Source organism: Pongo abelii, chromosome 10, assembly GCF_028885655.2.
Source record: "Pongo abelii isolate AG06213 chromosome 10, NHGRI_mPonAbe1-v2.0_pri, whole genome shotgun sequence".
Lineage (NCBI taxonomy): Eukaryota > Metazoa > Chordata > Mammalia > Primates > Hominidae > Pongo > Pongo abelii.
In genome coordinates this window covers 118,228,887-118,248,903 of record NC_071995.2, presented here as the reverse complement: position 1 = coordinate 118,248,903, position 20,017 = coordinate 118,228,887, and the positions used below count along the sequence as shown (strand labels likewise).

The window sequence follows — 20,017 nt, the reverse complement described above, 5'->3', positions numbered from 1 at the left end:
CTCACTGTTGCTTACACATAAGGAAATTTATTACTCATGTAAGAAGAAGTACAGAGTAGGATTTGGGATTTCAGGGTTGACTTTGAAGGTCTGTCATGTCACTGAGCTCTGCACAGAGTGAACTGCCCACAGAATCAGCTTGATCTTTAGACACCTTCCCCTCATGGTTGTAAAGTGGCTTCTGGCAGCAACCAGGGTCAAGGCTTCTTTCCCGAACCCATTAGCCCAAATGGGCTCCAGGATGGCCATCATTCGAACCAGTTGTTGGCTAAGCAAATAAGATAGCTATGACTGGCCAAGTCCAGTGCTGCTCAAGCCATGGTCCATGAACCAACGCCAGCAGCATCACTTGGGAGCTTATTACGCCTGCAAATTCATGGACTACATTCTGACCAGGTGAATCAGAACCTCTGGTGTGGACCAAGGAATCTCCACTTTCAGGCATTCCTATGGCTGTTAAAGTCTGAGAACCACTGGATTAAACTCAACTGGGAGGGGAGGGACAACTACAAAATACAGGTGATAATGCCAATTTTAGAGGGTTGCTAAGAAAACAAATAATATCACATATGTAAAAGACTATCACACAGTAGTTGCTTAATACATGTTGGTTTCCTTCATTTCTTTCCCTTTATAGTGATATTGAAATATTTACTCTTCTCCATCAATTATGTTCCTCCACCCAGTGCTAAATATCCTCATGCTGCTCTGACCTATGGAAACCAACCAGGCTGGGTGCGGTGGCTCACGCCTGTAATCCCGGCACTTTGGGAGGCTGAGGCGGGTGGATCACGAGGTCAGGAGATTGAGACCACCCTGGCTAATATGGTGAAACCCCGTCTCTACTAAAAATACAAAAAAATTAGCCAGGCGCGGTGGCGGGCGCCTATAGTCCCAGCTACTCGGGAGGCTGAGGCAGGAGAATGGCGTGAACCCGGGAGGTGGAGGTTGCAGTGATCTGAGATTGCGCCACTGCACTCCAGCCTGGGTGACAGAGCGAGACTCTGTCTCAAAAAAAAAAAAAAAAAAAAAAAAGGAAACCAACCTGTAGGCTAATTTATACTAAGATGGGAGTGACACATGGCATCACTAGCTTAGTAGCATTTTCACCTTGAAAATGGAGAGCATGGAGTGCACGATACTTAATCTAAAAGGCTGCTTGGCAAGTGGTGTAATATTAGGCATGTAGCAAGTTTTGGTGTGTAGGGGTATGTTTTAGTGTGGACTATGCTGCTCCATCCTCAGATCATACCCCATAGGTAATTTCCTACTCTGGCCACACTGAAGGGACTAGTTGGCTAAGCTGGATGCCCAGTGGCAGCCACATGAACACAGGGTGTGATGTGGGAGGGCTGAGGTTAGCCAGGCTGATGGCATCACATACATCCTTCCCTTCCCCCCTGTCTTCAGAGCCCTGTTGGGGACTGTTAGGGAGAATGTAGCCCCTCTTGAGGCTTTGATCTTTGGCTCTGCAAGTTCCAGATTCCCTTTGAAGTATAATTATAATTAAAAGGAAAATCCCAAGCAGACACCAGATGAGGTCTGCACCGAACATGCGCTGTTGGCAGAGTTTCCTAAGTCAACAGCTGGCCCGCATGTCAGGCTCAAAGGAAAAAAAGAAATTGGCCACTCATTTGAAGGAACTTTATTCTGAATGAGCTGGAACTGTAAAGGTCCCTTAATCCCTGGAGAAAAGAACAGATGGGAGGGCAAAGGAAATGTTGGCAGTGAGAAGATGATTAATTAAGTTGGATCCCAGGTCCCTCTTTCAACAGGAGGATGCCCATCTGGGTCCTGGGTGCATCTCCTTTTGAGCACCCCATGAACTAAGAGAGTGACCCCAGTTTGTCATCCAGGCTTCCAGAGCTGGTTCTTTATCCTAAGCTAGGGACACAAAGACTTCTTCCTTGAGGTCAAGATAAATTGGGGCCTCTTGAATTGATGAAATATTCATACCCCACTGCCCTTTCATCCTATATTTTTTTTCTCCATAGTTTTTGTTTGTTTGAAAAACTTCCTTTGGCATTGCATGGCCCTAAATTGCAGGTCAGTGTCATCACTGTGTGACTCTGGGCAAGTTAGAACCTCCCCATGCATCAATTTCCTCATCTGTAAAAAGGAGACATTCATAATATTGCCTTTTTTTTTCAGAGATATGAGAATTACAGCTAATAAATTCTAGGTACCTCGCATAGTACCTGGCATTTAGTGTGTGCTTAATAAATGTTGTCTATTAAGACAATTCCAGGCTCTGCCAATAAACGCCTTAGCTCTTGACGGCCTAAACTAAACCTTACTACAAAGAGTCAGTATGCATTAAACAATCTTAAGACTATAAAGGGATCCTCAAGACAGATTATCTAATTGTAAAATGCTAGTTTCACCACTTAATAGTGTCCATGACCACTTTTATCAGTGAAAAGTGAGCAATTTGATTTTTTAAAGGAATGGAGTCTTGCTCTGCTGCCCAGGATAGAGGGCAGTGGTGCTGAGAGGTGACAACATGCTAGCAGCCCTCGCTCTCGGCGCCTCCTCAGCCTTGGTGCCCACTCTGGCCTCGCTTGAGGAGCCCTTCAGCCTGAGCTGCACTGTGGGAGCCCCTCTCAGGGCTGGCTGAGGCCAGAGCTGGCTCCCTCTGCTTGCGGGGAGGCGTGAAGGGAGAGGTGCGGGTGGGAACCGAGGCTGCGTGCCGTGCTCGTGGGCCAGCACGAGTTCCGGGTGGGCACGAGCTTGGAGGGCCATGCACTAGGAGCGGCTGGCTGGTGCCGGTGCCTGGCAGTGATAGGCTTAGCATCCGAGCCAGGAGCTGCGGAGGGTGCAACAGGTCCCTCAGCACTGCCGGCCTGCCCGCACCGCACTCAAATTCTCGCCAGGCCTCAGCCACCTCCCCGCAGGGCAGGTCTTGGACCTGCAGCCTGCCATGCCCGAGCCCCCGACTTCCTCACCACCCCCACCACCCCCTTCCTCCCCCCCTTCCTCCCAATCCCCTTCCTCCCATACCCCCCCGCTGCCCCCTTCCTCCTACCCCCCAACGCTGCCCCCTTCCTTCCTCCCCGCCCTGCCCCACTTTCTGACCCCCGCCCCCCACGTCCCCTTCCCCCACCTCCCCTCCCCGCCACCCCCCTCCCCCTTCCTTCCCCACCCTGCCCCCCGCCCCAGCCTCCCTGACCGGCGCCGCCCCCTGCTCCGTGGTGCCCGGTCCCATTGACAGCCCAAGGGCTGAGGAGTGCAGGCGGCGGGGTGGGACTGGCAGCAGCTCCACCCCTGCCCCACTCGCGGGATCCACCAGGCGAAGCCAGCTGGGCTCCTGAGTTGAGTGGGGACTTGGAGAACTTTTATGTCTAGCTGGAAGATTGTATATGCAACAATCAGCACTCTGTGTCTAGCTTGGGGTTCATGGATGCACCAATCAGCACTCTGTATCTAGCTAATCTGGTAAAGACTTGGAGAACTTTTATGTCTAGCTAGAGGATTGCAAATGCACCAATCAGCACTCTGTGTCTAGCTCAGGGATTGTAAACGCACCAATCAGCACTCTATCAAAATGGACCAATCAGCTCTCTGTAAAACGGACCAATCAGCTCTCTGTGAAATGGGCCAATCAGCAGGGTGTGGGTGGGGCCAGATAAGGGTATAAAAGCAGGCTGTGGGAGCCAGTAGAGGCAATCCGCTTAGGTCGGTTTTCGCATGAGGGAATCTTTGTTCTTTTCCTCTTGGCAATAAATCTTGCTGCTGCTCACTCTTTGGGTTTGCTCCACCTTTATGAGCTGTAACACCATGAAGGTCTGCAGCTTCACTCCTGAAGCCAGGAACAGCGTGAACCCACAGGGAGGAATGAACAACTCCAGATGTGCTGCCTTTAAGAGCTTAACACTCGCTGTGAAGGTCTGCAGCTTCACTGCTGAAGCCAGCGAGACCACAGACCTACTAGAAGGAAGAAACTCTGGACACATCTGAACATCTGAAGGAACAAACTCCGGACACACCATCTTTAAGAACTGTAACACTCACTGCGAGGGTCCGCGGCTTCATTCCTGAAGTCAGTGAGAGCAAGAATCCACCAATTCTGGACACAGTGTTGTCACAGCTTACTGCAGCCTGGAGCTCCTGGCCTCAAGTGATTCTACCCCCTCAGCATCTTGAGTAGCTAGGACCACAGGCAGACACCAGACACCTGGCTAATTATTTAAATTTTTTTGTAGAGACTGGGTCTTGCTATGTTGCATAGGCTGGTCTTGAACTCTTGGCCTCAAGTGATCCTCCTGCCTTGGCCTCTCAAAGTGCTGGCATTACAGGCATCAGCTCCTGTATCTGGCCCAATTTGATCTTTGAGGTTTTTTCCTATGGCACTCACTGTGTCATTATGACCTCCTCCTTTCTGGAAAAGGGCCCACACCAAAGCCCTTGGTGTGATAGTGGGTCCCTGTTCCACTTCTGCATCCATGACCCATTCCCCCTCTGTGGGGCTGGCTTTCTGGCTGGTCTCCTAGGTTCCCACTGCCACTCTCACCTCTATACAATCTGGAGTGGGTGGAATGGTGTCCTCCTGAAACTCACATCCACCCAGAATGGGACCTTATATGTTACCTTTGCAGATGTAATTAGTCAAGATAAAGTCATACTAACTTAGGCCGTAAGTCCAATGGCTGGTGTCTTTATAAGAAAAGGAGAGGATAAGGCCAGGTTTGGTGGCTCACGCTTGTAGTCCCAGCATTTTAGGAGGCTGAGGTGGGGGAATCACTTGAGGTCAGGAGTTCGATACCAGCCTGGCCAACATGGTGAGACTCAGTCTCTACTAAAAATACAAAAATTAGCCAGGTGAGGTGGTGGGCGCCTGTAATCCCAGCTACTTGGGAGAGGCAGAGGAATCCTAGCTACTTGGGGGAGGCAGAGGAATCGCTTGAACCCGGGAGGCAGAGGTTGCAGTGAGCTGAGATCGAGCCACTGCACTTCAGCCTGGGCAACAGAGCGAGACTCCGTCTAAAAAAAAAAAAAATGAAAAGGATGCATGATGGAGGAGAATGCCATGTGAAGATGGAAGTGGAGACTGGAGTGGTGAGGCTACAAGCCAACAAACACCAAGGATTGCAGGAGCCACCAGAAGCTGGGAGAGAGGCATGGAACATGAGAGCTTCCAGAAGGAACTAACCCTACTGACATCTTGGTTTTGGACTTCTCACCTCCTGAGCTGGGAGAGAATAAATGCCTGTTGTTTTGAGCCACCCATTTGTGATCATTGGTTATGGCAGCCCTAAAAACTAATGTACCATCTTTCTGTAGAGTGAAACTCATTACCGTGCTGATATGGTTTGGGTCTTTGTCCCTGCCCAAATTTCATGTCAAATTGTAATCCTCAATGTTGGTGGGTCCTAGTGGGAGGTGATTGATTCACGAGGGTGGATTTCCCCTTTGGTGCCGTTCTCGTGATAGTTACTGCAAGATCTGGTCTTTTAAAAGTGTGTGGCACTTCCCCTCTTTCTCTCTCTTCCCCCTTTGGTAAGACAGGCCTGGTTCCCCTTTGCCTTCTGCCATGGTTATAAGTTTCCTGAGGCCTCCACAGAAGCCAGCATCATGCTTTCTGTACAGCCTGTGGAACTGTGAGCCAGGTAAACCTCCTTTCTTTGTAAATTACCCAGTCTCAGGTATTTCTTTATAGTGGTGCAAGAATGCACTAGTACACATGTTCTTGCTCAAGACCCTTCAGTGGCTTCCATGGATCACAAAGGAAAGCCTCAATTCTTCAGGGTGTTCTATAGAGTCATTCATGACTTTGCATCTGTTGGTTGCATCTCTGCCCAGATACACTCTTTTCTGCAGCCACTCTGAATTCTTCTGAAACACGCGGAACTCCTGGAAACCCATTATACCTTCTGTAGGTAATGCTGTTTCTTTCTTCTCTTACTTGGAAAACTACTCATCCTTCAAGATCCAACTTAAGTATCATCACCATTATGAAGCCTTCATAAGCACCCCCTTCTTCAGTTCTCCCTCCACTGGCTGAGTTAGTCATGCTTCTCTGTGTTTCCAGAGCATATTGATCAAGTCTCTCTTCTTGGAACACTGAGCTCATGCACTAAAGTTACTTGTTTTATGCATCTGCCCCTATTCAGGTAGGGGTCTGATCCTGAGATCAGAGTTGACCTTGTAAGGGATCAGTGAGTATTTGTCGCTTGACTAAATGAAAGTTGGAGGAAAATGACATTATTTAACAGGAGATGCAACAGCTGGAAGGTGGCAAGGACAAAAAGGACATGAAGGACAAAGATATTCAATTTTCCCATTCAGTCTTGGGGAGACCAGTCGCCCATATGGTCGTGCATGCCATGCCTCAGTCACCCATGAGAATTACTGTTTTCTGTGCATCCACGGGGGTATTCATTCTGGTAGTAACTAGAAAGTGCAACTGTGCTTTTAGGGGATGCCTGGGGGGCAGTGAGAGGTCTCCTTGGGCTTTGCCAGAGGCGCGGAGTATGTCCCTGCCTGGACTACCACATGGTGGGTGGACGCTAAGCATGTAGATCCCTTGAAGCATGAAATTACCCCCCGTTTCCTTTGTAACAGGTAGAAGGAACTAGGGAAAATGCTTTTAAGAAGAAAAAGGAGAGACGCTGGGGAGACAAGAGACAATAATGCAGATTTTAGCATCAGACAGACATAGGTTTCAAATCCTCAAGCTTCTGCTTCCCAGTGGAGTGACCTTGGACAAGTCCTTTATCTTCTCTGAGCCTCTGTGTTCTCATTTCTACCATGGTGAAGGTGCTTATAACAATACTTGCTTTGCGGTACAGTTGTAACAATTAAACTTAGTGAACACAGGATGCCTGGTGTGTAGCAAGCTATTGGTAAATGGAATCTGTCATTTTTTATCTAGCATGATGATTATTAGTTCCACAAATATTTTCTGGGGGCCTATTAAGGGCCTGTCATAGTTCCAGCATCTTGAGACTCTAAAATGCTTAAGCTCAAGATGATCAGGGCTGTTAAACACTGTTTTACAACACCAAAGATGGCGTGTGTAAGTGCTCACTTCCTGAAGGTGCTGGTTAAAGTCTGATGGCTTCATTGTAGCCCTGTTGCACCAGAAGAGGTCATCTGACCTTGTGTCATTTATTAAATGAATCCTCATTTCCTTGCTCTATCCCCTCACTGAAAATGTCACACAAAAGCAGGAAGCTCCAGACTGATATTTCTTTCCTCTTGAAGCCTATCCAGGTGTGGGCACGAGTTGCCACTTTGAAGGCTCTTTTCTAAGCCAGTGGGAGAAAATTTCATTTGCAAAGCTTTCCCTGTGTCTTGCTCTCCAAGGGCGAGTTGATTAAGCATGTTTGTCTGCATTTATTCCATGTACATTTCAAAAGTTGTTTACTGCAGCTACATTTTAAAAATATAAACATGCTCCCTGTTTAATGCAGGTACAAATCTCCAGGATGTGCATTTTTGAGCCTAGGGCGTAGGTGGAGATGCAGAAAAAATAAATACTATTCAGGAGCAGCGAAAGCAAAACAAGGAATCATTTGTGAAAGAGAGAATGACTGCAGGAAGTATAAAATCAGAAATATGCTTTGGAACTCTTGGATGCTATTGTGAAATGCATTTTCCCCCTCCTCCCTTTCCAAGGAAAACTTAAACCATATTTTCTGCACGATGAAATCTTTGAAATGGCCCGAATCTCATTTTAACAAAAACGCATGATTGAGTTTGTCTAATTAGACAATGTATGGTGAGTACCTGGCAACCCTCAGAATTCTTTCTTTTTTGTGACAGGATCTTGCTCTGTCACCCAGGCTGGAGTGCAGTGGTGCAATTACAACTCACTGCAGCCTCAACCTCATGGGCTCAAGTGATTCTCTCACCTCAGCCTCCTAAGTGACTGGAACCATAGGCGTGTGCCACCATGACTGTCTGATATTTTTAAGTTTTTGTATTTTTGTAGTGATGGATTCTTGCCATGTTGCCCAGGGTGGTCTCAAACTCCTTGTTTCAAGCAGTCCTCCTGCTTTGGCTTCTCAAAGTGCTGGGATTACAGGCGTAAGCCACAGCACCTGGCCACGAAACTGTTATATAGCACTTGCACCTCACAAACATGAGACCCAGGGTCAGGATGTTCAACCTGGTTTCATTTAGGAGGCAAAGTCCTCTGTTCTCCAGAGAGAGGTTTTGTACAAACATGTGGTTCATGCATTGCTATGGTTGAGCATCAACTAGCATGGCTGATTGCAGCCTATGGCATTCCCTGATTGATTGATTGATTCATCCCGTAAATATTTATTGAGCACCACTTTGTGCTAGGCCTTATGCTATGGTGTTTGGTAGTGGGGATAACAATGATCCTAACAGTCATTTTATTGAGTGCTTATTATGCACCCTGTGTTGGGTAAGAACTTGGCATGGCATCTCTCATTTGATCTCCACCACAACTCTACTAGGCAAATGTTACTATTATTATCACCATTTTACAGATGAGAAAACCAGCCAGGACTAATTCAGCCATAATTCCAAACTCTCAGGAAGAACCTTATTGGCCTAGCTTGGGTTAAGTGTCCACTTCTCCTCACAGCAGAGGTGAAGAGAGTGGAGCTGTGTCACTTAGTTCAAAGCTGTCACAGTCCAACAGGAGGCAGTTCTTAGAGAAACAGGGTCTCTGTGAGTAGCTGCCTTCTTCCATGTCTGCTGGGCTGCAGTGGGTGGATTGGGGGAAGGTGAAGTGATGGATATCCTAGACCAGTGATATCCTAGGTCTTGGGACCACTGCACTGGGAGGTCTCACAGCATCTCCTACATCTGAACTCCACAGGACACCCCTTTCTCTAGAATAAATCCCCCTCTCTTGATCTCTGAAAGGGTTTATGTTACTTATGATTGAGGGGGCCTGAGTTAGCTGGTCTTGTAATCACAGATTGCTGAATACTTCCAGAGCCCTGTCCTGGGTTTTGGCCCCTGACCTCTGCAATATTGCACACCGAATTTCACAGTGAAGCAAAGCAGTAGAATGCACAGCTGTCTCGAGCACTCAGACATGCCACACAACTCACTGGTATGCTGCGGGACCCCACTGCAGAAAGCTTCCAGAAGGTGGCCACTTCAGACCAAGCATTTTTGCAGGGCTCAGAAGGAAGAAAAAGATACTGGACCTTCGCTAATCCTAATACAGAAAAGCCCTGTCAACCTACACAACAAAATTCTTTTAGCTTTCTCTAGGGGTACCAACAACAACAGTAATAACAGCGCTAACGATAGCTCTTATTTGCTAGGTGCCAGATGCCGCAGCATCACATGACATGCACATCACTCTGCAGCATCCACATTACATGCAATTTTCTGTTTGACATTCACAACAGCCCTTTCCAGTAGAGGTTATTATTGTGCAGAGGCAGAAACTGAGGCCCAAGAGGGCCAAGTAACTTGCCCAAAGGCACATGGCTATGAGGTATGAGTGGTGACTCTCCAATCCAGATCAGTCTGAGGCTAGAGCCCAAGTTCTAACATTATATCCATGCCTAAGATATTAAGGCATTGTCTGGTATTTCAGCAATTTGATGGTTATTGTTGAAGTCCTCAGGATCTGCAGCTCAGAATGTCCTCTATAAGTCCTGAAAGCACCCAGACATGGATGTCATTTTAAGAAAAGATACACACACACATACACATAGCCACATACTTGGAAAAAGAAGTCACACTGGCATGAATGGTGACAGTAGGTGCTGCTGGTGCTACTGTGGCTTAGAGGAGCTCAGAATAGCCACAGAGACATGTGGGTAACAGTCCATTTTCTGATGCTTCTTGAATTTGGTTCATCTCAGCATCCTCAAATCCTCCCCTCACATTTTATAAAAAGTAAAGTCAGGCAGAACTGGGTGCTTCATTGAGGAACGTGGTTAAGACCTAATCCAAAATGAGAAATGGCATCACACAAAATCCTGAATGTGTATTGAGGTCTGACTAGTTGGCCTGAGGTTAAACAGCAGGAAATTAAGCCAAGTGGCATGGCTGCCCCGCCTGGAAGCACTGCTGCTTTTTAGAACTTTTGTAAAACTAAATGTCAATGAGGGCAAAAGGAATGAGCTCTTTCAAAATAAATGCACCTGCCACTGTTCTTGCTTAAGATCATCTAACTCCTTGCTACTCAAAGTGTGGCTTGGGAACTATAAGCATCTGTGTCACCCGGGGGCTTGTCAGAAAAGCAAGTCTCAGCCCTACTCTGAGCTGCTGAATTCAAATCTGCATTTCCACAAGGATCTCCAAGTGATTCCTCTTGCAGATTAGAATTTGAGAAGCAGAGAGCTTCTTTCGGTCATCAAAGAACTCATCTTGGCATCATTATACTGAAAGAATGGCCACTGGATTCTCTGAGGGGTCCATCCACATTCATTCATTTGTCCATTCATTCATTCATTCATTCATTCATTCACCCATTCACCGATTCATCTATTTAAAAAATATATTGATTATCCACTAAATGTCAGGCACTGGGGCTATGACTGTAAACAGGAGAGATGTGATGTGTAGAATGGTGGGAGAGAAAGACATTAAACAAACATTTATTTAGTTATTACAGTAAGTAGCAGGATAGATAAATTTAGTAAGCACAACAAACACCGTGTTATAGGGCCCTGATCTGCTTACTGACAGGGAGCACCTGCAGGGAGGATTAGGGAAGGTGTCTTTGGGGAAGTGGTATCTAAACAGACCCAAAGAAGGACAAAAGTGTGTTTATTAAGGGAATGTTCTGGGCAGCAGGAATAGCTTGTGCAAATGCCTGGAGGCGGGAAGATGCGAGGTATATTGAAGCCTTGTCCTTTATGATTTGAGAATGGCATTATGGTAGCATTACATGTATTAGTGAGATGTTAGGAGCCTTTCCCCCTTTAGGAGAGATATTTGATGACCTATTTATTTTATATATGAAAATATGCATCATTACAGACTAAACAGACATATTTCCCTCTGGAGAAAGTCTACTTATTTCATGTGGCCACACACCGACCAGGAGTCAGGGTGTTTTCCTTGATGCAGAGAAGAGAAAGTCATCTTTGTCTTCCATTTGCATTTTCCATTTAGTTTTCAATTCATCAGCCACTAATGGTAATGTGTGCAAAGCCACTACCCAAATGAATGGCAAGCTTGCTCTGTGTATGTGTGTGTGTGTGCATGCCTGTGTGTTGGTGGTGATTTGTGGAAGTGATGGGAGGTGGGTAGGGGGGCTAACCCTAAAGATGCCTTGGATCTGGGGCTCAGGGGCTAAGACTCACCATGATCTACAATCCCCTGCCGTTTCCCACTCTACTTGCTTGTTTTCTAAGCCTGTCTAGTATGTTACAGCTTTGTGAGCACATGTAGTGTAGAGTTGGGAGGTGATACTGGGAAACCTCCATAGGAGAGTGGGACAAGGAGAGGAAAGTGTGTTAATGAGCAAGCAGGTGACCACTGTGGGCAACTTGGGGCTCAACCCTGCTGGCACCACAGGGGAATGATATAGAGTTGGAGTCAGCAAACTTGTCTAGAAAGGGCCACACCATAAATACTAGGCTTTTGGGCGTATACAGTCTCTTGTACAACTCTGCCCTTGTAGTATGAAGGCAACTGTAGGCCATATGTAAAGAAATGGGCATGGCTGTGTTCCAGTATAACTTTATTTATAAAAACAAGTGGTGGGCCAGATTTGGCTGGTGAACTGTAGTTTGTTGACTGTTGATATGGAAGATGTCTCAGAGTTGTTGCATCTGAAGGCAAGGCAACTGAGGTACTTATCTGTTATCATTTGTCTGCCATTGGTAGAGGGATGCTCCTTAAGGCATTGCCTTCTTGTCCCTTCTGAACTGCCCCAGACCACAGACAGAGAGCCACAGGTGCTACTGTGGGAAGCCATGATTGTGCATGAGCATGGGAAGAGCCAAGACGGGGGACTATTTTACAATGAGTGAAATAAGTCTCAGAGAGGGCAAATGATGGTATGAGGTCACAAGAAAGGTAGTGGTCATGATCAAAACAGAGCTGATCCCTATGCTGTTTTTACATGGTGACACTCTAAAAGTAGGAAATTTTATGCAGTGTTTTCCAATTGCATTTTAACATCTGTCTAGGAACTTTTGTTCTGAAGCCCGCCATTTAGAAAGCATGTCACCATAACCTATTCCATGAAATGGATTTTCTTCTGCTCCCCAAACGGTTATAGAAGCACTTGAGAATCAAAGTAAGAAAAAAGATACATAATCTAAGTGTTTATTCTTAAGAACCTTTTAAAATGTCTTGATTATATGTGTTTCCAAGATGTACATGTAGAAACTTTGCAAATCAATGAAAAGGCAGCAAACTACCCAGTAGAAAATAGGGCAAATAATACAAATAAGGTAATTCTCCAAAGAGAAAATATAAATAAACAATGAATATCAGGTAAGTACAAGAAAACAACATGTCCTCTTTGCCCATCACACTGGCAGAAACTTAAACGCCTTATTAAAGGGTGGATGAAGATGTGAAGTAACTGGTGCTTGGATATTCAAGGAGGCTGTGATTTGGTACAAATTTTCTGGAGGTTTATTTGATTAATAAAATCTGTTTCCTCTCAGTTTCTTCTTCCAAGAACAAGAGAAGGAATCACAATTGGTCCATGACAGTCATGGTCATCTCATTCCTCTTGCCAGTGGCAGGTGTATGTGTGAGTTTGCAGCTTAATCCTCCCCAAGGGAATCCAAGGACTGCTGAAGAGGCATGTCTGCACATGTCACCTAGAACATCTCCAGCCATCATGTGATCCCTGGGGGAGGCATTCCCAACTCTCTGAGAGAAGCACACCAGAAAGATGGAAAGAAAGTGTCTGGCTCCAGGATGATGACATGGAGCCACTGAATTAACCGTCTTTGTGCTGCTCTAACCTTCAGAGTTCACCTTAACATGAGAAAATAAAACCCTTATTGCTTAGCCACTGGTTATCTTCTTTTATTTGCAGCCAAAAGTATCTTAACTGATATAATTATCTCTCCCATATAGAAATAGGGGCTTATGTGTCCAAATAGGCAATGTACAAGTATTTTATTATAGCATTGCATGTAATCATGAGACATTAAGAGTAACCTGAAATGTGCATCAGAGGGGACCTAGGGAAATAAACTGTGATTCAGTAACACTGGAATTTGAGGCAGCCGTTAAAAGCAATTAGGTAAATTTTTATGTGCTGATCCCAACATCTCCAAGATCGCTAAGACATTTAAGTTTTAAGAAGTTGTGAAATAAATACATACGGTATAATCCCATTTATATAAACAAAACAAAACAAAATAATCCTTAAAATGTGTAAGATTCATATATATCTACACATTCATACCTATAGAAAAAGGGGGTGGCAGGAATCACATCATATACATAAAAGCATTTACCTCTGGAGCTGGGAGATGGGCAGGGGGTGAGAGTTAAGAGAAACTTGTGCTTTTTTATGTATGGCATTTGTCCTTTTAGCAACACAAATGAGTGAATTTAGGGCTTTGTCATAAAAAGATAATGTTTGGAAAATAGCCCACATGCTTATTATAGAAAAATCTACCAAATACTAGAATGCACAGATGTAAGTTTTGTTCAAAACCTCTGCAAGACAGAGGTTTGTTGTTGTTGTTGTTTAGAAAAACACAATATTTCAGGTTTCCTGGGGGCAAAGAGGAACTTCTCTTCAGATCCTCAAATGATTTTCATGTGTGTGGCACAATTACTCGGGCAGAGTTCAGTGTTTTTAATCAAAAGCTACTTGTCAAGTAGGCAATGTCACTTTGCCTAGCCTGCGTAAACAAAGCTTTGTGAGGACTGGGTTTGGAAAGTGGAAGAGCTGAAACATTTAAATTGGAGTGTGTGTGTGTGTGAGAGAGAGAGACGGGGAGGGAGGGAGAGAGAGAGAGAGAGTTGAGGGGGAAGAGGGGAGGAGGATGGAGTGCTCTGTGTGATGTACACGATTCTGGAGAATTCTCCATAGAAATATCCACCCTGTGTTTTCCAGCACCGGCTCTGCTCCCAACCACTTGGAACCATAAGAATTTGACCTTCCAAAGGAGAGAGGCTTCCTCGCAATGCTTGGTTGGTAATGACTGAGTTGTAGGCACGGACTGTTTCGTAATTGCCTTCCGGTTGTCTCCTACATTTTTCTGAGTTGGGTACCATTAGTCTCAAGGCTCCTGTCATGTGGCCATTAGATCATTGTTTTCTCTGACAGCGTCATTTCTGCAAAACCCTGGAGAGAAAATACTACACATTTTCCAGGACTAGAATGCTGCCACCTGGTCATTATGCCCAGCAGCCCTCAGATGGCTACCCCTAAAGATGTGCACCTTTAGGGCGACCGCACCGTGGCTCCCCAGACTAAACAGCTCACTGTTACTGGTTCGTTTTTTTTTTTTTTTTTTTTTTTTTTAGAGTGGAATTACCCCGGTCAGCAAGCACCCTCTAGCACTAATTTAGGAGACTGAGTCTGACAAATGGGTGTAAAGAAAAGAAGAATGGCAGGAAAAATAGTGGTTTTCAGAAATCAAAAAGGATGCTTCTCTAAGGGTATCACTTATTTTTCCCTCCACCCCTGCAACCTACCCAGGGCAAGAGCAGAAGAAAAATTTTTCCAATAGGGTCTAATTGTTGTCTGAAATAAATGAGAACAGAGAGGTTTGAGGACTGCTGAACATGGACAGATGAGGTGGGAGGAATGGTCTTCATGACTGATTTCCAACAGCCGAGCTGCAAGGCTGAATAAAGAGGATGCCAGTGAGTCCTTAACAAAACAGCAAAAAACCAAGGCTTGCCACCTTCAGGGATCATAATTTATTCATTCAACAAATAAATGGTTGAATGGTTAGTGGTTGCTCTGTGCTGGACATTCTTCTAGGAGCTGGGGACACAGCAATGAACCAAGCAACGTCTCTATATCTTAACTGGGCTCTGAGTAGGAAAGAGATGGTGTACTCAAATTGGGAATTGGAGGAGGAGTTGAATAAAGGGACTATTTGCACAGACTGTTTGCATAGATCCCCCTACAAGGGATGGTGCAGTCCCCTGGGGCTAGCAACAGCAGGGAGCTGTTACCACCCTGAAGGGGCACAGAGGGGGAGCAGCAACTGGCAGTGAAGAGGTTAGTGGTAGGGAGAGGCTGTGTGACAGGAGCCAGGACCAGAGAATCACAAACAACCAAGTCCATGTAGCAAAAATGAGACTGGGAACAGAGACTCCAACCTTTCTATCCCCCTGCCCTTTTGTATTAGTCTGTTTTCAGGCTATTGATAAAGACATACCTGAAACTAGGTAATTTATTTTTTTAAAAAAGAGGTTTAATGGACTCATAGTTCCACATGGCTGGGCCTCACAATCATGGTGGAAGGCAAAAGGCACATCTCACGTGGCAGCAGGCAAGAGAGAATGTGAGCCAAGTGAAAGGGGAAACCCTTTATAAAACCATCAGATCTCGTGAGATTTATTCACTACCACAAGAACAGTATGGGGGAAACTGCCCCCATGATTCAATTATCTTCCATCAAGTCTCTCCCACCACATATGGGAATTACGGGAGCTACAATTCAAGATGAGATGTGGGTGGGGACACAGCCAAACCATATCACCTTTGATCTCCTAGCAGTGCTTTCTATTGGCTGAATCCAACTGGAGGCTGGAGACCAAGGGAGGTCATTAAGTTGTCATTCTCCTGGGGCACAGAGCAGGGAGGAGAAGGGTGGCAAGTGGTTCTGGAGAGGCAAATGGTATATTTCCAGCACAGTCCTTGTCCTCAAGGAGTCAATATTCTACCTATGGGACACAGACCATAAACAAATAAGCCCATAGCTCTACAATACAATATTGCCAGGACTTCATTAATCTAAGCAGCACCTCTGTGCAAATTAGAAAAAGCCACCCTCTCTCCAAGTGGATGCAGCCCCGTGCCAGGCACATGGTTTAGCCAGTGAAGCAAGGGCTGGATATCAGCCCCCCCCACTCAATGTTTGGTCAGGAGCTTGTGCAGAACTCAACCCACAAAACACAATATCCTTCATGGCCAAGTGGTCAAGGTGTCATAAAGAAAATTGAGAATCCACGACTTGGAATGAGCTGGTGACAGGTGATGCACAGAAATAGCTTTTCTAGGGCATTAGTCTTGGTCATACCAGTGACATGGTGACATGCTACAAACACAGGGTCATTAAGGGGCCCCAAGGATGTCCAACAAGTTGCTCTCCCAGGACCAGCCCCTTGCAGCTCTCTGCAGACTTCGCAGGTAGGCAGAAGCCAGGATGGGTCCCTTGTAAAGTTAGCCACCAGTGGGAGCTGCCCAGAGCTTGCAGGGAATGGCAGGTCTGTCTTCTCCCAGCTCCGGCTCCCTGAACTGTGATGAGCAATTTGTCTTTCAGCCTTGATCTGCTGTCAGTGGGGCTGACACTGACTCCAAGTATTAATTTCTTCTTGAGCTGTCTTACATTGCAGTCGACAGAGGGAAACGAAAAATGAAGTAGATTTGCCAGATACAGAAACTCATCACCCAGCTGCCTTTATTAGGGGTGAAGCTGCAGGGAGGAAGAAGGCCTGAGCTGTGCTCCTCTTCTTTTCTTAAGAAGCAGATGCCAAACCCCTAATGAAGCATCTTTCATTTCGCAGCCCTGTGCTTTGACACCTTTCTGCCTTCACTCTCCCTTGGCTGCACAATATCTTAGCTCTGTCTCTCTCTTTTTTTTTTTTTTTTTTTGAGATGGAGTCTTGCTCTGTCCCCTAGGCTGGAGTGCAGTGGCACGATGTCAGCTCACTGCATGCTCCACCTCCTGGGTCACGACCATTCTCCTGCCTCAGCCTCCCAAGTAGTTGGGACTACAGGCGCCTGCCACCATGCCCGGCTAATTTTTTGTATTTTTAATAGAGATGGGGTTTCACTGTGTTAGCCAGGATGGTCTCGATCTCCTGACCTCGTGATCCGCCCGCCTCGGCCTCCCAAAGTGCTGGGATTACAGGCGTGAGCCACCGCGCCCAGACTAGCTCTGTCTTTTTAAAGTGGCTAGGCAGAGATATTACAAAGAAACCCATGGACACCCCAAGTCTTTTCATCAGCTTGTAACACGCTCACCCATCTCATGAATATGCCCTCTTGAAGGTCTCTTGTGTTGTCTAGATTGCGTTTTATTCAGGGATCTGTGGTGAGCAGAAACAAACAGGTTCATTCAGCTCAAGTTTTTAAAAATGTAGGAAATCTCATGGTATCCAATGACAGGACGGCTCAGCTACTTGCTGTGTCTCTTGAGCTCTCAAAAGGCATGAATGCTCAGATATGCTATTCTCTGCACACTCGTTTCTTTATTCTTTCTCTCTTTGTCCTGGCTCCTTCTGCTCTCCCACAGAGCCCATCATAGCTGCCCCAACCCTAGAGTTTATGGGGCCCTCATCTCCATACTCTGTGGCTATCTGGATCCGTCTTTCAGTGTCTAAAGTCCAAGTTCCAGATAAGGAAATCTGATTGGTTCAGCTTGTATCAGGTGTTTCCCTTTGGTCCAATCATCTGTAGCCTGGAGGGTGGGACCATGTGGTCGGTATAGCTTCCTGTCTCTGAAATAGGAAATATGGGTGGGGCCAGAAGACTTCTCTAGAACATCCAGAAAGAGATGCTATAGAAGCAAAAGCAGATCTGGATAATATATTTTAAATTTTATTTTTGTAGAGATAGAAGCTTACTATGTTGCCCAGGTTGGTCTTGAACTCCTGGGCTCAAGCAATTCTCCCGCCTTGGCTTCCCAAAGTGCTGGGATTATAGGTGTGGGCCACTGAGCCCAGCCCAGATCTGGATTTAAATCTCTATTCATCCAATCACTTCCAGACCTTTGATCAATTATTTAATTTCTTTAATTAATTTAATTTCCAGTGCAGTGGCCACCCAGGGTTATGCCTGCAAGACCAGCTTCAAGAACATGGCTAACAGGCAAGCACAAAGAGGTTCTGCCATCAGTAGATCTCCAATTACCCTGGGTCCGCTGCGTTTTCAGCACCTCATCTCTTTGGGAGCAAAGGAGAGAAGTAAAGCTTTGTATTCACATTGAGTGTGTTGGGATGGATGGGTGGTGAGATAGTCGCAGCTTGGTGGCCCGGCATGTGTGGGAAAGCATTAAACATAATCACATCACTATTGTGTAGAATGCGTCCATGGCCTCCCCTCACAGTTAGGCTCAAGGTCAAAATTCCTCATAACAGACTTCAAAGACTTCATGAATCAGCCTAAGTGTACATCTCCATCCTCATCTCCCAGTGTGCCCCATTACACTTTGCTCATTCATTCATTCATTCATTCCCACTGTTCTGAATGCCTATGATGGGCGAGCCCAGTAGTACAGGCCATACTGGGCCTCCTTGAGCTCCTGCTGTCTCATGCCTCAGGGCCTTCACAGATGCTCTTCCCCCTGTCATGAACACTTTTCCCTCCACCGCTTCATCAGTTAGGTGCGCCCACAGAACTTTGTACTGTGTTCCCCTTCTGTGTCAGGACTTATTGGGATGAAGACAGAGGGCAGAAATGGTGCCCATCTTGCTTCCCTGTACCCACAGTGACTAGTGCGCTGGCTGTCACACAGCCAAGCATCAGGCCAAGTCTGCTGAATGGATTAATGTCAAAAAAAGGGCTGAAAGACATATCTCTGCCTCATGGTAAAATGCTAAAGACTGCTATGAAGCTCATTTGCAGGTTTTGAGAAAATTTTAATTACTGAACATTGACAAGGGAAAGAGTTTTTGTGGCTAAAAGTTTTGTGGCTAAAGCACATGAAAACCAGCTTCATGTTTGTGGAAGGAGAAGAGAGGTACGCATTTGCCTGGACGGGGTCAAGTAGGGTTTCTCCCTGGCTCTGCCCCTGCCCCGCCTTATCTCTCTCTGTCAAGCACTAACAATAAAGATAGGAAGGTCATGAGAAGGTGTCAGATGCCTGCAAAGAGCCAGCCTGCTTTGTGCTCACTTACTGCACGTTCTTCTGACTTTAGAAAACAAGACTTTTCCTTAAAGGTCTCTGGTTGTAGCACAGGCACCTCCCCGTGTCACCTGCTTCAACTTTCCACTGTAGATCTTAGGGTCTGAGATAAGAAATCCTTCTCATGAGCTTGGAGCACTGACTTTGGGGCCACAGATCTAAGAGTCCAGACTCCACTGCTTGCTAGCCAGGAGACCTTGAGTGACTTTGACTGTCTGAGCTCCAGCTTCCTCATCCTTAGAATGGGGTGGCAATAGCAGGTACCACTGGGGTTGTCATAAAGTGTAAGTGAGAGAATGCATGGGAAGCTGTCAGTTTGGTGCCTGGTGCACAGGAAGGCCACAGTAGGGAGCTGTGATTACTGCCACTGAGTCTGAGTATCAGGATATCACACTGAGGATCTGGTTTTCCAAAGGACAAAGATAGGGAGCTAGAGATGGTAATTCCAGAGATTTAAGGCACAGAAACAAATTATCCTGCCACTTTTGCTTGGCAACCACAGATTCCAGTTCCTCCTGTATAGGGAGAACAGCTTCAACTGGAGAAATGTTGACACACCAAGGACAGAATTCGACTTTCAAGGTCATCATGGCTCAGTTCATCATAAAGACCCTAAGCCCATGACAATTAATGGAGATCTTGAGCCAAAGGCAAACCAAGAATAGAAACTGGAAACCTTGCGCACTGAGTAGTTTTGGCCCAATATGAGAATATTGTAGGAAATACACTTAATTTAAATATGGTGGTGGTCGTGGGGAGGAAGAAACAAAAGTCCCTGTTAATTCAAATGAAGTGTTTCACTGATTGCCGTAACAAAGTGCCTTACCGAGTGGTGACCTCCCTGTCACTGGGCATATTCAGGTAAAGTCTGCCTGATCTAGGGTATATCTGTGTTCCGGATGCGTTGGTCATTCACAAACCACCTTCAGGATATTTGCCATCTCTCTACACTACTTTTATTATAATTTACTTAATATTTGTCTCTAAGTCAGCTCATTTTAGAAACGTGATAAAAAGTAAACTTACTACTATCACTGTAGGAAGAAAGCCATTCCTGCATGTCA

The 20,017-nt window shown here is 45.9% G+C and overlaps 1 protein-coding gene and 1 long non-coding RNA gene across 7 annotated transcripts in view; one reads left to right on the top strand and one right to left on the bottom strand.

The window, feature by feature from the left end:
- The window catches only part of LOC134759535 (uncharacterized), a 205,920-nt gene extending 192,998 nt beyond the window's left edge, over positions 1-12,922 (top strand). The window contains exon 3 of the long non-coding RNA XR_010135836.1: positions 12,642-12,922. This is a non-coding gene — a long non-coding RNA (uncharacterized LOC134759535). The remainder of the gene's footprint in view (positions 1-12,641) is intronic.
- Positions 1-20,017, bottom strand: part of CCDC60 (coiled-coil domain containing 60) — a 202,559-nt gene that overhangs the window by 139,139 nt on the left and 43,403 nt on the right. The gene's annotated exons all lie outside the window — the stretch shown is intronic.